At 34.9% G+C, this 17,454-nt stretch overlaps 1 pseudogene; it reads left to right on the forward strand.

The window, feature by feature from the left end:
• Positions 1–1,483: 1,483 nt before the first annotated feature.
• On the forward strand, positions 1,484–1,894 carry LOC114612268 (annotated as a pseudogene).
• The last annotated feature ends 15,560 nt before the right edge of the window (positions 1,895–17,454 follow it).

Genomic DNA, 17,454 nt, shown 5'->3' on the forward strand with positions numbered 1-17,454 from the left:
AATATAATTAATGGAAATCATTCTGTGGAAACAAATGGAATCATTTGTTTGAAAAACAAATCAGAGTAACTGTGCCTGTTCTCTGTAGTATGCACATAGATGATAGGTAACAATAATAAGAGCTAAGGACAGTGTGCATTCTACTGTGTAATGAGGCAGCATCTCAGTGAACTGTGGACAAGACACTGAAATACATTGAGATTTGAAATTGTATCTGATTGATTGTTACCACTCTAAAATTTCTGTAGTTGAAAATGTCAGGTGACCTCCAAGAGAGAGAACATGGTCCAAACTTCCATCATCTCCATCTGATAACAAAGCTTTATTGGTCCAAAAAGATAAAGCCAATTATTAGCTTGTATTTTCTGTTTATCAAAATGCAGCATTCCATTTTTTTGGAAAAAGGCTTGTGGTAGTATATATTAATTCATAACTTCACCACCAAATTGAAAAATAAACTGAATTTCATAATCTTAAAATTAACCATACCTTTGATAGTTGACTAAAGGTCAATTTCAGTCATACTCTTGTATATTTAACAAAGGTAATTGAACTTGTAAAAATATAAAATATTATGATTCAAAATTAGTGTTCTTTTGTTAGCATTAATATTTACATTATTGGTAAAGATCCATGTTAGTTAATTTTTTTCAGTTCATTCATAGAAGAGAAATATGTTCATTGGAAATAGTCAGAAATGACTTTTAAGGACTTTTTCCCTCAAATGAATATTAAATAAAACCTGAGGTGTTTTTTTTCCTCAAAGAGTAGCATAAAACAAGAAGAAACATAACCTACAACTTCAAATAGTTGTAACCATGTGAGAATATTTTCAAACTCTATTCTGGCTATCTGGTTTGGATTGCAAAAGGATACAGTGTAGCTTAAAGCTATGAAACTTAGTGGATGTTTGAACTAAAACTAATAAAACTAACTCATCCCACAAGTTATCATTTAAATGTTGATATATAAAGGGCCAAATTTTTGTATCAGATAAAACAAGTGAGCACAATATGACTGAGTTATGTTTTGTGCTGCCTGGAATTTTAAAACTATGTATAACTCAGACCAGGCTCAATCTCACTGCATAATGAGGATTTCCTTTAAACTTACAATGACCTTCCGTCTTCATCTGCCCAAGTTGACAGGTTATAGATTTGATATTTTTGAGACTTCACTTCATTGCTGGCTCGTCTTAGTAGCGTAACAATTAAATATTTGCTAGTAATATGGAGCATGCTTTCTTTACTGTGTACTTAAATACGTGAAACATACATGAGGTAAGTTATTTATATTATATATTATAAGTTATTATATAAGCTATTTACTGCTTGGTGACAGAAATAGTAACATATATACTTGATAGACACGTGTTCTATGTACAGCAATGGAAATGCAGTTCACCTAAAGAGAGTTTTTCATCTAATAAAGTGATAGGGACCTTCTTTCCTTTCTGCTGGGTTGCCTGCTCCTTGCTGTCGAAATGGACAAGTTCATGAAACCCGGGAAGGTGGTGCTAGTCCTGGCTGGACGCTACTCCAGACACAAAGCCGTCATCGTGAAGAACATTGATGATGGCACCTCAGACCGGCCTTACAGCCATGCCATGGTGGCTGGGATTGACCGCTATTCCCGAAAAGTGACAGCTGTCATGGGCAAGAAGAAAATCGCCAAGCGATCCAAGATCAAGTACTTTGTGAAAGTTTGTAACTACAACCACCTCATGCCAACCAGGTAATCTGTGGATATCCCCTTGGACAAGACTGTTGTCAACAAGGATGTGTTCAGGGACCCAACTTTGAAACACAAGGCCAGGCGGGAGGTAAAGGTCAAGTTTGAGGAGCGATACAAGACGGGAAAGAGCAAATGGTTTTTCCAGAAGCTTCGCTTTTAGGTGTATTTTTGTTTTTGTCATTAAAAGTTTAAAATAAATAAATAAATAAAGTGATAGGGAATTACTTGAAAGTAAATGTCTCTGCATCTTGAGACATCATGAGTCACTGCAATCACTGCCAAAGTTGTAAGGAAAGTTTCTGAGATTAAGGATTAAAGCAATTTGTTAATTTTTTTTCCTATGGGTGCAAACATAGAATTTAAGAAGACAGCATAGGATTTGTCAATCTAGTTAACCATCAGGAAATTTAGTCCTATGGCCTTGCCATACTGGGTTTGTCAGTTGGGTTTACATTGTTGAACCTTTCCTCCTCCTAGGTGAGGTGAACTGGGCCTCAAATCCAGTCAAAAGACAGTTGTTTACCTGAGATAAGGTTGATGAATTGGCTAGAAGAATCCTGCCCTGCCCTCCTTCACACAGATGCTTTGCTTATCATCCTGTAGTAGTTTGAGTGGGTGAAAATATGAAAGATGCTTCTAGATAAACTCTGGCCTGCTTTATATATATATTATATATAATTTCTAACTAAGATGCATTGCATCTGTGCTAATACGATCTTATTCTTTAAGTCTGTTTGCTAGTGCAGTTAAAATATTGTGTAGAAATTGTATTTCTTTGCAGGTTTCTGTGGACTCTGTTATGAGTTCCATGGTGGTATCCCATATCTGAGACTGAGAGCTAGTTTAAACATTTACCATTTCTAGGAGTAGCAACAGTCAGTCATGCAGGGTGACTAAATTGAGTCTTTTGAAATATTTACCTGGGTTACAGGGCAGGTTTCCAGATGGCTTCATTATTCTCTCTTTATCGTGGTTAGTCCTTCTTTCAGACACCCTCATTTCCTGAATCCTTCCACCTTCCTCCCTACCTAACCCTTAGCACCTACAGTATTCTTCCTCTACATTCTTCCCTTACATGTGCTATGATAAGCAATTGTTGCAGGAAATCAACAAGTGGGACTCATATCACCCTGCCTCATGCTATAGAGCATTGTGGAAGAAGGGCAGGGGTATGGAAGAGAGGGAACAGGGTGAAGTACAGTATCTCTACATATGATACAACTATTTCAATTACCAACAATTGTAGTTATCTTCACAAGACCCAGAAAGGATTGTCTCCATCAACTATAAACCTAGAGAATTTGAGAGGCTCTCAGATCCCCATTTTAATTGATCAGTAAGGTGGAGCATAACAATCTGACTGGGTTGATGATGGGATGCCAAAACCCAAACCTTTAGTTACAGGCAATTGTGAGCTGCCCACATTGGGTTTGGGGAGCAGAGATTGAGTTTGCTAAAAGCAATAAAATTATTCTTAACCACAGAGCCATCTCCCAGGCCTGAGATAGGCTATAGATGAATATGTGAGGAGAACCACTCTCTTTAAGTGTCTATTTACTGATAAACCCCAAGTTTCAATGGGTTCACATCCCAGAGTCACACAGTCCTGCTGAGTCTCAGTGGGTAAAAGGAGAAAAATGCATAAATATGAACAAGAGGGAAAAAGAATTGTGGGAACTAGAACAGGAAAGGGAAGTAGCAAATTGTGGGATTATTTGATAAGCATTGAATAAACATGTGAAACTAATAATACAATTATTTAATAAAAGAAGTAAATTCCAAATGAAAGTATGTATGCCTGTGTATATATGTGTGTGTTTGTGTGTGTATACATGTGTGTGCGTATCCTCTCCTACTGAGGCTTGACGGACTCGGCAACCCAGTAGAAAGTATCAGTGCCAAAGACAGGCACTGATATATGTTTCTGTTTCTGTCAGTTGCTGGGTGAAGCCTCTCTGATGATGATTGTGCTAGGCTCCTGTCTTCATGGATAACAGAATATCAAAGACAGTGGCAGAGACAGATCCTGCCCCCACTGTTAGGATTTCCACTTACAGACTAAGCTACATGAATTTAACTAACATATATGCAGAGAGCAGAGGTCAATCCCATAAGAGCTCCCTGGTTGGTGATTCAGTCTCAGCGACCTACTATGGGCCCAGATTAGTTGATTCTACGGGTTTTCTTGGGTGGATTTTTTGTGTTTGTTTCCGACAATCTTTCCTTCCACTCTTCCACAGGATTCCCAATCTCTGCCTAATGTTTGGCTCTGAATCTCTGTATCTGTTTCTGTCAGTTGCTGGGTGAAGCCTCTTTGATGATGATTGTGCTAGGCTCCTGTCTTCATGGATAACAGAATATCATTAGTAATGTCAGGTGTGTATCTTCTCTCATTGTGTGGGTCTCAAACTGGACCAGTCATTAAACAGTAACTCCCTCAATTTTACCTATATCTGTAACCCTGTACATCTTTTAGACAGGATAATTTGTAGATCAAAGATTTTGTGGCTGGGTTGATGTCCCAATCCCAACATTGGATGTCTTGCTTGGTTATAGAGGATAGTGATGTCAGACTACATATCCCCAATTACTAGCAGTCTGAGCTAGAGTTACACTCATAGATGCTGGGGAGTTTCCATCGTACTTGGTTTCTAGGTCATCTCAGAGATTCTCACCCTATCATCAAGAAAACAAATAGTCCAATTTAAAAATTGGGTACAGACATAAACATACAATTATCAACAGGGGAATCTCTACTGGCTGAGAAATTATTTTAAAAAGGTTCACCATGCTTAGAAAACAGGGAAATCCCAATCAAAATAACCCTGAGATTCCATCTTATACCTATAAGAATGGCTAAGATAAAAATCATAAGTGACAGCTTATGCTGGAAAGGATGTGGAACAACCAGAGTACTTCCTCCATTGTTGTTGGGAGTACAAACTTGTATAGCCACTTTGGAAGTAATTTTGGTAGTATCTCAGAAAACTGGGAATTGATCTACCTCAACCCTTGGCATACACTCCAAAGATGCTTTACAATACCACAAAGACACTCGATCAACTATATTCATAGCAGCTTGATTCATAATAGCCAGAAACTGAGTATAACTTAGCTGTTACTCAATTGAAGAATAAATTAAGAAAATGTGGTACATTTACACAATGGAATATTACTCAACTGCTTAAAAATAATGACATCGTGAAATTTTCAGAAAAACGTATGTGTCTAGAAAAGATCATCTGGTAGAACAGAGGATAAACCATGCTGCTACAATCCACAGATGCTAAGAGTCTCAGTAACAAGGAAGGCTCAAGGTGCTGGAGCATAGGAATCTCACTAAAAGAACAAATAAAATAGACATTGAGGTTGGACATGGTAAAGGGGATGTAAGTGATGATGGGAACACGTGGGATCAGGCGAGCGAAGGACTGAGGAAGAGAATACCATCCCTTATATTAAAAACATAAAATTTCCAAGGAGTTTCAGAATGAAATTGTTTTACAGAATTTACAGTATTTCTTTAGTATTTTCTCTATTACTTTCTATTCCTGCAAATGTGCTGGTTTGAACAAATAGGAAGGCAGTCTTACATTATTCATCATATGCTATAGATTTTTTCTTAATTAGCCAGTTTTGGAGTTAGATTGGCCAGTGAGCATATGAGTGTTGCCTGAGAGCACCACTGATGGCAGAGTTCTTACTAATACTCTTATTGCTTGCTCCTGTGATGGGAATTTAGATGCAGTCACTGCAACAACTTAAATGAAATAAAAATAAATAAAAGCAGAACATGATAGTGTATGCTTATAGTACTTTTACTTGTGTGCTGAGTCAGGAAAGTGTCCACATAATGACACACTGTCATCTTTCTTAGTCTGATGTTTTTCTTATACAGTGCTTATATACTTTTATTTAAAGAGAGAACATTTTATGATATTACATACATGAAACTACTAGCCAGCATGGTTTCTACTTAAATAGTTATAAGATCAGAGTCCCAGATGCTTTAAAATAGAAAAATTCTTCACTAGGTATAAGAATTTAAATGTTACCCTCATCCAGAAATATGCTCAAGACACCTTTAGGAAAGTATATGATCAACTATCTAGGAATAAAATATGGTTCACCTATAATCACAGCCTCAGAATTTAGAACCAGAGGTATCTCTAGAGCAAGCTGACTAGTTTGCAAAACTAGACACATTGACACATTGAACAACTCTGGGATATTGTTGACTGATATATTCTGTCTTAAATAATTAGATGAAGAAGAATCAAAGACAGTTACCAATATCAACATTAAGCTGTTCCATGCTTGTGTACATATAAGCAATTGGACATATAAATATATAAGAATACATGCCACATGCATATGAAAAATAAGATTAAGAAAAATACTAGCAGTTATTGAATGTTAAAGAGGAAATGCTCTGGCTCGGTGTTGTGGACGTTTTATTTTATGCTTGGTATGCCCTGTGATTTATATGTCTATAGCAAGGCAATACATCAGAGGAGCAACATGATACAGAATAAAACTCTACACTTTTCAGCTAAGATATAATACAAAAGAAAAAAAACAGTAAGTGGTTTGAACACTGTCCCCTTCTAGGCAATTTTCTAATAACTTACAGATCTTCCGAAAGGACAAGGCTCATAGAGATTTACCCAACTCAAGTCATGGTATGTTCAAAAGAACAATTGTTTAACAAATAGGGCCAGGAGAGAGCAGATTCTAGATCATAACTGTAACAGGAATCAATTAAATAATCTGACTTCTAGTAATGTTTCCTCCAAACTTCCCAATCGGAGTCTTATGATGTGCAAATACACCCAAATTCATCTCAACTCTACTCTGACTATATTTGTAGAGTTTTGATCCATATTATAAAAATTTATCATTCTAGGAAGTTAGCCTTTTCAAGAGGTTGCTGAGGACTTGGGTTATGAGTTCCTTGGTGTAATGAGATCAGAGACTTAAAAAGAGTTGGGGAAATTTTATGTAAGGAGAATGAAAAGGAGAAAGAATTAGATTTGTGGTAAGAGAAACATGTTTTGAAAGCTAGAAAATCATAAGCAATCTTTTTAGTTAAAACCAATTCCATAGATAAGACATGTGAGAAACATGGCAAAATTAGGAAATAATGGAACAAAATCTCCAGAGGTAGAAATATATTGAAATGAGGACACAAATGAAGAGATTGGCTTTGATGTAAATGAAGGAAAATCTTCACTCAGAAGTGGAATAAAGAGAAGTCAGATAAAAGTGAACTCACTTTTGATTCATATGAAAAGTGAGCTATAAAAATTTATCTTTAAATTAACTTTAACATTTATAAATTAATAAGAACTGCAATGTTTGAAGATAAAATGAACTGGGAAACTCACCAAAGAGTGCCATGTGTGCCTCGTTTGCTGAGATCATAAAATCCCAGTAAATTTATGTGTAGCTTGTCTGAGTGTGAGGATGAGGGTGAATATAACCTTACCTGCTGTGTAGAGTCAAAAAATATGCATTCCTAGAAATGACTTTTCAAAACAGCAGTTCTTGACAGCTAGTAGCTTCCTTAAAATTAAAAAAAAAAAGATTTAAAAACATGACACAAGTAAAGGAAATGCATGTAAGCTAAGTGGAGTTGTTAATGTCAATTGAAGAACTTCACTGAGCTTGAAATCATTCAGGAGATGAATTTCTGGTCATGTTATTAGTGAGCTTCCAGAACTGTCTTTAATTGTGATAAGAAGAAGAATCCTAAATATAAGTGGTACTATTCATTGTGCTGCCCTCCTGGACTAAGTTAATAGGAGAATGCAAGCTAAATGCTGAAATTATCTATGTGTTTTCCTTCTGAAGTTCTCTCCACTGCTGACTGCCAAAGTAGACTGTACCCTCAGCAAGTATAGTAGAATAAATAATGCCTTCCTTAAGTTGTTTTTGTATTAGACTTTGTCACAGCAACTGAGACTATAGTTAATATTCTCAACCAATTATTCTGTAAAGGTAAATGAGAACCATATACTTTTGGAAAACAGCTAGGTATTTAACATAATAATTTTAATTAAATGAACAACTTTCTTTAAATAATTCTAGGTGTAAGTTGTTAGATTAAAGTATTTATTTCTATTTATCAAGTAATAATCATAACAAATACTTGGAATCAGTACAAATGTTCAGGCTTTTAAAAGAAAAAAAATGAAACTCAGAAACTGGAGCCTACACATTGTCTCCATTTGTGTAGTCAAGTAGGTGGTGGATTGTCCTTCATTGGTTCAGATGTTGGAAGCTCAGCCTTCAGTATGGAGACATGAGTATTGCTATGAATTTCCGTTCAGGAAAACTGCTGTCAAGTTTAAGTCAGAGCTATTTCAGTTACCATATGGTAAAACAAGTTACCATACCAGGTAGGTTTTGTTTGATTCTATAAGCAATTTATTCCTTCCCAGTCAATAAAAGTAATTCTCATTATACCAAATTTAGTTCCAACAAGTACGATGCCTCCTACTGGCTGGTTTCTTGTTCAAATCGTGAACCTCACACTAACTCTAGGTAAGGCAACTATAGAATCGGACATGTTTATTTTCAATTCTACTTAAAATTTGTGTTTTTTTTAATGTATCCTGTGTTCAATTTTTGTATTTGTCCTATTTTACATATGTTGTAAATTAAAAATTAAATTGCCTATTTTTTAATAACACTATAAATAATAATGTGCCAAATATTCATATTCAGAACAAATGGGTATCCCTTAAGGTCTCCACTTGTGGAAATAATTTCCAATTATGGAGCAAATTGAGACATCTCCCTCTATCTTTATGACTTTCTCTCTCCCCCTTTTTCTCCTCTCAATTTCCCTGTTTTATAGAGAATTTATAATAACAATGTAATTTAAAGCCAATGTTTAGCCAAGTTCATTTTTTTTAATTTTTACTTCCATTCAGGAAAATTCCTGTCAAGTTTTAAATCAGAGTTGTTTCAGATTAAAGCAAGTTATCATACCAAGTAGATTTTGCTTGATTCTATAAGTAAAAAACAATTTGTTGTGATTTGAAGACTTTCACTCTATAAATGTAGTTCGCAAGTTGAATAGGCTCATTGGTTATTTTTAGAGCTTCAATTTCTCTTTGCCTTGAATGTAAGGCAATGCTTATTCAGCCTCCTAGGTGTGGGGATAACAAACATGAGCCACCTGACTGAACAATCAACATTAAAGTATCTCTTGAACAAACAGACAATGTCCTTGTATTTCTTATTTTCTTTATTCCTTTCATGGCTTAAAATACATGGTGTTTATGTTTTACTTCCCTCTGATACACCACATATTTTCACTAAGCATATTACGTCTTAAGAAATGTCAAATTCAATAACATTTTAAAAAATAATTATGTTGGTGCTACTTTACAATTTTTTTTAATGAAACTCATGATTTCCATTCACTTTGTACATTATGGCATGAGCTTAACATCTACTGTTACTGCTGAGTGTGTCATGTGTAGGTCAAGGTCTCCAAGAAATCTATTAAGGGACAGAGGAAACGTCTAGTGAGGAATTCATCTGAAAGGATAAGGGAACTACACACAATAAAGCTGACCTAACTGAGCCTTTTACATCAGAGGAAAAGGTCATCAATTCTCTCTGCTGATTCTTCTCTGGGTTTTGGGGCCAAATCTAACTACATTCAGAAAGATCTATTTCTCTAAGACCATTGTGCGAAGTCTCACTTAGAAGCAGTGATTTTAAGTCAGAATAAACTGTCTAATGGATCAAAGGTAGATGAGATTTCTAGTAGGATAAAAACTAAACAGAACTTTCCAGATTGAAAAGCAGACACCTTATTTCTGAGGCTGGCACAAGTTCCTTTCAAACAGAACCAAGGTGTTTAGAAGAGGAATAGAGGTACCTTCTTAACGACTGTGACAAAACACAGGACTGTGAAGAACTACATCTTTTTGTGTACGAGACAAGAATAAGAAATGTGATAAGTTTTTGTTTTGTGTTTGTGAGCATGTGGATGTCTTAATATGAGACATAAATGAGCCCTGTTAAATGGGCAGATAACTTAAATAGAAGAAAACACAAAATTATGTTACAGAAATTGTCATTATGTGACCAGGTGAGGTCATAAGAAGGAACACGAACAGGATATGCATAGCAAACATGAATTTCAGACCCTGATAGAACAGACCATTCCTCAGTCTGGGCCACAGAGAAGGTACAACACCTGACTATAGATACAAAAGTTAGTATCTGTTGGGCTTCGTTAGTTAGGGTTGTTTTGGTTTGATGACTTCAAAGTCTATCTGAAGTAAGAAAAGATGGCACTTTTAATAGTTTAGTGTACAAATGAGGAGAATGAAGGTGAGGTTCTGAACCCTGGAAAAACAATAAATGAATACAGGGAAGACACTACATAGAGGGACATACCAAAACCTTGTATCTTGCCGCACCCTAAGCAAAGTGACATTATGACAGTTTAATATTTAACAAAATCGTTTATTGCTTTCATGGATATAAATGGTTCCAGTGACATCTCTATCAACAAAATAGAGGGAGTCTGACCATTCTAGATGTAGCTATAACTTGACTCTCAATATCTCATTCCATTTGAAAACCAGGTGCAGACAGAGGATGTGCTCATCATATATCTAGCAGGTCATCATAAATCAATGACATGGAAGTGATGAGGGGGATCAGATATCACGTTAAGAGAGATAATGAGCTCAGACTAGGTAACAGTTCTATGATAGAACCACCTTGAATAGTGAAGACTATTATTACAGATGACTATCTCCTCACACTAACCGACTACAGAGATAAGACACAGCTCCATGAGACTTAGCAATTTCAAAAGCCACAAAATATAGGAAGTAATTATTTTTATATATAATTTTGTAATTATGTATATGCACAGAAAAGTTAGCAGGGTACATTTATCTTAGTTTAGTGGAGAGTTCTTTAGCCTTTGCTTTTTCTACCTTGGCAATGTGAGCCACAGACTTAGGACCCAGGATGTTGCCTCCTTAGTGGCAGCAGATCTCGTCAAATCTGTCATTATAATTGGTCCTAAAAGCTTCCACCAACTTAGCCAGAGCAACCTTGTCTTCCAATTTAACCTGTGTGAAGGGAGCACTGGTGTATGTCTTCCTGTGGACCAAGCTACTCAGCCTGACCTTTCCCTTGATGATGCAGTAGGGCACCCCTGTCTTTCAACACAGGGCAGGCAGGAAAACCAGCAGTCATATGGGGTCTAAGTCATGAGCAATCACCACCAGCTGAGCCTTCTTGTTCTCCACCAAGGTGGTAAGTGTTTTGACTCCTTCTCAGAGGACAAACAGTCTCTTAGTTGAGATGCCCACATTGCCAGCAACTTTCTGCTCAGCACAGGCCAGTAGCCTTTGCTTCTTCTCTTGCTTTGTCTCTGGACTGTACTTGTGGGCAAGCTTAAGCAGCTGAACAGCTGTTTGCCTGTCAAGGACCTGGCTGAACTGGGTAATGGCAGGAGGTACTTTGAGCAGCTTAGAGAGGATGGTTATTGGCTGCTGCAACCTGATGGAGCGGGTCAGTTCGATAAAGAAGTGTGTTAGCTTTCTTTTGAGCTGGATGCACTGCCCAATGCCGAAGTTCTTGGGTGTTTTCTCAAACAAAGGATTGGCCACCTTTTTTGGCCTTCTATTTCTTGATGACGGGGAGGGGGGAGTTCTGAGCCCACCACTTCCCCTTGGCCTTCTTTCCTTTGGGTATCTTGCTTGGCTGGAGGAGCGAGAATTAATTCTATACCAAAAATAAAACATTTTAAGTAACCTTTATTATATTGTTTTAGAGACTTCTTGAGGGAGCTAGGAAGGGCAAATACTTAAAAAAATTTAAATAAAGTACTTACCTGAGACCGTGTTGATAAATTCCATACAAATTTGGACAGATTTATTTGTGAATTGTTATAAACTAAGTGTGAGCATTGAATATAAGAGAAAAAATACTTAGACTTTAAGAAAAATATTTGTGAAGGGAAAATAAAAGAAAAAATAATTAATTTATTGAAAATAATATAATGAAAATTATTATTTTCTTAATTATATTTTCTGTAAAAGAAAAAAATGTTTGCTGTCTTTCTAAGACCATCTTTACTCAAACTACTCTGGAGTCCTCTGAGTCCCTGCCTTCAACATCCTTGTCACCTGAGACATGCTCTTTGTTAAATCTAATTGCAACTCCTCTCCATCAATCCTGAGTGCAAATCACTTTTCCTTTGAGCTGCTCCATGTGGTTTCTAATCTTTCTGAGGTGATTGACATTAATTATAGCCCAACATTCCTGGGAGGGTTTGTGCTTTCCAACTATGTGATTTGGTACTTACTTTTTGTTGATATTGCTTCTTCTCAAACTGATGCTTATAATTTAAAATCTAGGAAGTTTTTACTAAATCCTGAAAGTTCAGGCAGGCTTCTCTTCACAATATGTTACCCTCAAGTAAAGTATCTCCAATCCTAGTTCATTGAGATTAGCAACCAACAATACTTGTCATTCTAAGGAAATTTGATGATTAAATGTCAGTGTGACATCCTCATGAGAAGTAAAAAAATGACCTGTGTGTCTTATGGTTTAAGAGCAAATTTTGAAACTTGGAGTTGTGGTTTTTCAGTTTGTGTACACTCACCCAAAATTGTAGTCTTTCGAGTTGTGTGCATTGCACATTGGATAAGCCAGGGAAATTATTAACAAATAAGTATTTTGTGTGTATTTAGTGGGTGTTTATACTGAGAGAAAAGCTTTGAGGTGTGATTAAATCATAAGCTCTGATTCTATTTGGGAGAAACAGAAAAAATGTGCACTTAATCTCTAGCTAAAACAGCATAATTTTTCAACTTTTACCCATAAGTTATAATTTCAAGATGTTTAGATATACTGTATCTTGTGTTTGATGTGTTCCCCCTTCCCCAATATTATGGTTTATTCTTTTAGTGCCTTTTAATTTGGATATAATAGCTTGTACTTAAGATTTTGGTTGCCATCTTGCCAAAATAAGTGTTCTGTTTTTCAGGCTTGATCCTCTTCCCCAATTGTCTTATTCAAAGAGAAAGATAAACTCAAAAAAAAGTTCTTTCACATATATAAATATTAAAAACATAGACACCTCCCATATTGAACTTTGTGAGTGTATCTGAAGATATTTAGAGATTATAGAGATTATAAGAATAATTTGGAGTTGATGAAAGTAAATTGGAGTCCTTTGGAGGCGTATTACTGAAGACAGATATATATATATATATATATATATATATATATATATATATATATATGAAAGTATAAATATCTTAACAAAGTGATTTATTTGGATACATTTACCTGTAAAAATCAAAAGAATTTGGTAATAAAAAATTCTTTCTGTATTCTTTAGTAACATACAGGGATATGGTATAGATACAGTTTTTTTTATTTTTGCATTTATTTATTTTCTTTTATTTCCTCATGCTCAGTCCAATGTTTGGCTGCAAGCATCTGTCTCTGTATTTGTCAGGCTCTGGCAGAGCCTCTCAAGAGACAGCCATATCAGGCTCCCGTCAGCAAGCACTTCCCGGGATCCTCAATAGTGTCTGGGTTTGGTGTCTATATATGGGATGGATCCCCAGGTGGGGCAGTCTTTGGATGGAGTTAGATTCTTAGGTGAAGGGCATGGAGGGATGTTGCTTACTGGCTTGGTCCTCATGGTTTTCTCAGCCTGCTTTCTAAGAGAACCTTGAGCCACCTGGCCAGGATAGCACCTCTGATAGGCCTGGGCCATACTTTATCAATCACTAATTTACCTTTCAAATGCTATCCCTTCTCCCATTCCCCCCCCAAAACCCCTTATCCCATCCCCCCTCCCCCTACTTCTATGAACGTGTCCACCCATCCACCCATTCCTGTCTCCCTGCTTTCTTTATTTTTATTTTTAATTTTATTTTTATTTTTAGTTTAAAATGTTAATTGAAAGCTTTATAAGTTTGGTAATGCTCAAAAACAAGATGCCCATGCAATCAGAAGTGTAACCTAATACCCAACCTAGATACACCAACTATCTTTGACTGGTGGAGACACGTGAAAATCTACCCCTCCATGTTCCTCGAGAGGATGGTTTTCAGCTGAAATTCATTCTAAAGCTAAGAAAAAAGCCAGATTCAGAACTAAGTCTTTTAGTTAAGAGAGATGACAGAGGTTCTGGTTAGTCAACAAAATGATGAACTGGGTATTAGGTCTGTCTTGTACCTTATTGATAGAAATTAGTATAATTATGCTCTAATTGTATTTTGAGAGAAAAGTTTTGTCTTAACAGGAAGGGTGATATATAGGAGGAGCTAAGGTGGGAGGAGTAAGGAGAGGAAGAGGAGGAGAAAGGAGAGGAGGAGGAGCTAGGAGATGAGAGAGAGGGGGGAGGGGTACATAGATAGAGTTTTTAAATCAAGGAGTGAAGTGTGAATATCAATAGGCTGTAATTCATTTATCAACACATATCTGACCCTTTTTCTCCTCAATCAGAAGAAATGTTTGTCAGTGGCCATGGTTTCCTTCCAAAACAGGTGATGCCTCGGTAAAGCTCTTGACATTTTGGGAACTGCATGGCCTTTAAAACTAAAACAATTTTACCTGGTAGTACCAACTTGCAAATCTGTTTTACATTGGGCTGGATACTATAATTGGCAATAGTCTTTCGTTGTTTCCCATTTCCTGCTTTACAATATGATGACAAAAAGTATTTTGAAGGAGAGAAGCGTTATAATGGTTTATAGTTCAAAGGTGCCATCCACAGTAGCAGAAATCCAAGGCACCACAAGTTTGAAGCGCTTGGTTGCATTGTATCTATAATCAGTAAACAGAGTTACAAGTGCTCCCTGATACTCAGTTCCTTCCCTTTACTTCAAACATTCCCAGACCCTGGTCATGAAAGGTGCAATATTGAATCAACTATTAATAGCAACTGTTGAACTTATCTGCACACTTACCCAGCAAATTATAATTGAATATATTGGGTCTTTGTTTTATAGCTACTAAGAACCTAGATCCAGTGTGGTGTGTCAGAGCAGAGAGATGGAATTACCGATCACAGTCAGCAATGTCCTCTGTGATGTCTATACATAGGTAAGTGCAAAGTGAGAAACAGAAAAGAGCACAGATATTTGGTTCCAGTTATAACATATCTGATTTCATCTTTCTGATCAAATTTTAATGTTAACATTGCTTAAAGGTAGAAATGCTATGTATCAATGAAGTATAATGTAATTATTAAATAAATATGTACATTGTATAATGTTTAAAATTAGCTCATCCAGAAACTTAGGTTCTGATATGCTCCATAGTTTTGATATCTGTAAGTTTAATGTCCTTTTTTCTTATTTTTTCTGGGAATTTCAAATATGAATGCTGTATTTATATGAATCAACCTAGCCCTCATTCCTCCAACTTCTCTTCCTTAACTAGAACTATAATATATCCCAAATAATATATATATATGTGTGTATATATATATATATATATATATATATATATATATATATATATTCCATTTTTTAATTTGTTTCCTTGACATTAAATATGTTGTCTAAAATTCCTGGCTTTTAAAAAAATAGTATGAATTTCTCAGTTTGATTTTCTTTAAGTTCTTGCATAGGTTTGAAATTTCATTCAAGATGAGACTGAGGTAAAATTTCTAAAGGGTAGTTGAAATAAATTCTTTATTTCTTCCAATATCAGCTTTCTTTTATTTCATAAATTTATAAATTATAATTAACTTAAAGTCATATGTATTTTACATATTTAATGTTTTTAGATGTCATATGTGTAGTAAAAGTAGCTCCCTATATTAGATTTCTGTTTCACTGTGAAATGATTCTAGCAGTCATTGCTTTGTTATCTGATATGCTGGGATGGTGTGAACTAGTCTTTAGTATTTTGTTGCTTTTAGATAAAACTTGAGACAGGACCCTTGCATTAGAGATGTTTCAGACAAGAATAGCTTTTTTTCCTGGTCATTACAGAAGAATGACAGAACTATTCTTTTTGTGATTTACTAGTTTATCATGAAATATCTTTCTGAACATAGTTCCAGTTTAAGATATAAAATATAAAATTTAAAGTTTCCAGAATTTACTTTATGTTTAGATAATTTTTAATTTCTACATAGGTTATTCTTCTAGAATTTATTTTCAGTTATAATTCAAATGTCTCATAATTTTTCAATTTTCATGGTTTATAACATGCACAACTATCTAAGAATAAAAATATTGATACTAATACAGTAGTAAAACTATTATAAAAAACTGTTAATTTTTTCTCATTATAAACAATTTATGATAGTACCATGTTTTAAAATCACTGGATATAACTTGTATATATATATGCATCTGATGAATTTGTGCAACTCTTTTGAGTTGCTTCATTTTATGTTTAATCAAATTATTTGGTGATTTTTCTTTCTAAAAATCATTTATATATCTTAAAATAAATATTATTTGGAGATCTTTCTTTCTAAAAATATTTATATACCTTTAAATAAATATCCCGAGACTATGTCTGTTTAAATCACTGCATTAAAAATATACAAAATTTTATATATCTTAATGTTGTCATTATAGGTAATCTTGTACCTTAATCATTCACTCCTTCATGTATTATATATTAAAACAGGCATTTTTATTTCTTCCATTTTCTTACATAAAATTGTACATAGAAGTTTATATTAGTCAATGATTCACAACACCAGAATTCAATTGTTATAATTAAAACATTAGTATTTACAATTATTAATACTTTAACAGATGGATTTAATTTATTAACAATAGCAAGAATAAGGAGATATCATTCTTTTTGTGTTTTTCTTACAGAAGCCTGTGTGGGCTAATAATTTTATAAATATCAATAAAGTTTTCTCTATCATTATAAATATGTATCTTCAATTTTTAAAAATTTGTGTGTGTGTGTTTGTGTGTGTGTATGTGTGTGTGCATGTGTGCATGTGTGTGTTGTGGGATATGAGGTGACTTCATACTTATGGTAATATTTCTCTTTTTATTAGGATTGCAGCCACCAGCCACCATATCATACAGGAAATATGTTTCTGTGTATAGAACAGGTTCTCAGAATGATGCTAAAAGACAGTCTTGTCCACATCACTCAGGAAAAATGACTAACGGGAGAGTCACATTTTAGAATCTGTAGTATAACTTCCAAAGAGTACTTTATTTCCTTTTGACTTAAGAGTGCAAACTTGTGAAAACTGAAGATGTCTCGCAGTGGTAGGACACTTACTAGCATATACAAGGCACCCAAATATCTATGGCACAATTATTGTTAACATAATTAAAATTATACAAACATGCATCCTCTTTTGAAAAAAGTGCTACAATTATACATAATCAAATTTGCATTTATTTTCTAAAATATACTATGTGTATTTTTTATATGTAAGTAACCTTTCTATTTTAAAATGGAATTAATATCTCATTTAATACATGAAGACTATAAATAAGAAGATTTTGTTTTAGACATTGAAACCAGTTTGAAAGTCTCATTAAGTAGTGATTTCGAATTGCTCTGTGCATAGCTAATTACCACAGAACATACTTTAAATCCTTTCCATTTTTCTTTTCTTCTAAATTTAGAAAACGGAAAAGATGTTGATGGTTGAGGTAGCATGTGATTTGCTCCAATCAGAGGATTTTTGTCAGGTGTTTATACTCTCTTTGCCCATGA

Source organism: Grammomys surdaster, unplaced genomic scaffold (genome assembly GCF_004785775.1).
Source record: "Grammomys surdaster isolate TR1022 unplaced genomic scaffold, NIH_TR_1.0 126153, whole genome shotgun sequence".
Classification (NCBI taxonomy): domain Eukaryota; kingdom Metazoa; phylum Chordata; class Mammalia; order Rodentia; family Muridae; genus Grammomys; species Grammomys surdaster.